The 2315-nt window shown below is 41.6% G+C and overlaps 1 pseudogene; it reads left to right on the top strand.

Annotated features, from left to right (window-relative positions):
* The first annotated feature begins 786 nt into the window (after positions 1 to 786).
* LOC129033894 (G patch domain-containing protein 11-like) lies at positions 787 to 1587 on the top strand (annotated as a pseudogene).
* The last annotated feature ends 728 nt before the right edge of the window (positions 1588 to 2315 follow it).

A 2315-nucleotide genomic window follows, 5' to 3' on the forward strand; every position in this document is an offset into this window, starting at 1 on the left:
ACCTCAGTGACAAAATGATCTGTATACCAAACCCATGCAACATGTAGTTTACCTGCCCATGTACCCCTGAACTTAAAATAAAATTTAAAACCAACAAAACAAAATAGTGTCTGTAGATACCACCAAATGTTTCCCAGTGGGTAAAATTGTCCCCAGTTTAAAACCAGTGACCTAAAGTATGTGTTGCGGTCCAGGCAGGAAAGAGATAACATACTCAGGTTGAATAATTTAAGGAGAATTTAAAATAGATACTAGTTATAAAAGTGTAGGGAGGGTATAAGGAAAGATAATTCCCAAAGTCCTAAAGGAGCAAAATAAGGATGAAGCATGCTGGGGGTCAAGGGAGAGACAGAGAGGGAAGGAGGAGAAGGGGGGTGCAGAGATGGAGATAGGGGCACAGATCCTATAGAAAGGACATCCTATTAGAAGCTGAGACCTGCAGGTAAAGGGTAAAGTGATAAATTAATGCCCTGACTTCACAGTCTGGGCTCCCCATGAGCTGAACCCAATCAGGTGCAAAAAGACGAGGGAGCCCACTGGTAAGGTTCAGACAGGTCAGCCTCCCAGGACACAGAGCAGAGTGGAAAGAGGGAAACTAGCGTAGGTTAGAGAGGCAAGCAGAAAACATCCACCACACCTAGTTCTCCAATTCTGAGAATTTAAGAAATGATTAAAGATGGTAGGGAGCCAAGGCCCTGAAGTCCAACGCTGGTCGGTGGGCGCTTGCGCAGCACGCACTCCCCGGAGCTGAACCAGGGCGAGTAGAGAGCTGTCAGATACCATAGCCATGTGAAGTTGAACATGGCAGAAGAAGAGGACTAACGTCTGATTCCTTCCTTAATGTCCAAGAAGATATCAGACCAGGCTTGCCAATGCTAAGGCAAATCCAGGAAGCCTGTGGAAAAGAAGAAAAGCAACAGGAAGCTAACTTGAAACACAGGCAGAAGAGTTTAAAAGAAGAAGAACAAAGAAGACATAACATTGGGTTGAAGAATGCACTAGGCTGTGAAAACAAAGGGTTTGCCTTCCTCCAAAAGATGGGCTATAAAAGTGGTCAGGCACTTGGCAAGAGTGGGGGTGGTATTGTTGAACTGATTCCTCTCAATATCAAAACAGGGAAAAGTGGCATTTGGTCATGAGGCATCATTAAAACGGAAAGCAGAGGAAAAATTAGAAAGCTACAGAAAAAAGATTCACATGAATAACCAAGCTGAAGAAAAAGCTGCAGACCAGTTTTGAATGCGACTTAAAAATAAGCAAGATGAAATAATGCTAGAAGGAGATCTCAGAAGAAGCCAGCAAGTCTGTCAACAATTGGACACCCAGAAAAATATTCAGGTTCCCAGGGAAGCATGGTACTGGTTGAGGCTTGAAGAGGAGACTGAAGAAGATGAAGAAGAAAAAGAACAGGATGAAGATGAATAAAAGAGTGAAGATTTAAGTGTACTGGAAAAATTACAAATATTGACTAGTTATTTAAGAGAAGAACTTCTTTATTGTATTTGGTGTGGAACATCCTACGAAGATAAAGAAGACCTATCTTCAAATTGTTCAGGACCAACTTCTGCAGATCATGACTAAGATTATTCCCAATAAACTGGAAACTTGAGAAATGTTATTACTTCCTAGGGGTAGACAATTTCAGCAGTTAGAAATCCCAAATTTTTTATGCCAGTAGAGAAAGAGGGACTTTATATAATGTTTTGTTCTTTTTGTACTTTAGAATGTGAGAGTTCACTGACTTGAAAAAAATAATGCAATGCCATTTCAGAACACAGTGTCATAGAGATGGACAGTTACACTTTATTGCTGTATTGTGATAGGTGAGGGGTTTAAGGACACCAGCAGGTAACTCTCTTATTCCCCTCTTCACTTTGGAACAAATTGAGAAATAAGAAACAGGAGTCAGAAGAAGAGAAAAATATCCACTTTATCAGTGAATAAGCTGAAATAGAGAAGGTTGAATTTTTCTCCAATCAGACACTGTAATATTTCTCCCTGATTGGAGAGAACTGTGGGCCTCTCCCTTATTGGGGCAGAGCTCATCTTTGCATTCTGAGACCAGTTAGCTTTCAAGGTCTACCAAGGGCTGGACCACACATGCTCAGTTCCTTCTTGTATCACCCATGGGATGAGACAGTTCTTTGTTGGGAAGGAATGAATGAGGGTTCAGAGAGATTTTTCCTACACTTCTCACTTTGGAGGAGCAAGGAGAAGTTCCCTTCCCTCCATCCAAGCATGAAGAGGAGGGGAAACATATTCCTCTCAATAAGACTGATGTCAGACGCAATGTTCCACCAGTACTACTAAATTCT

This window comes from Pongo pygmaeus, chromosome 2, assembly GCF_028885625.2.
Source record: "Pongo pygmaeus isolate AG05252 chromosome 2, NHGRI_mPonPyg2-v2.0_pri, whole genome shotgun sequence".
Lineage (NCBI taxonomy): Eukaryota > Metazoa > Chordata > Mammalia > Primates > Hominidae > Pongo > Pongo pygmaeus.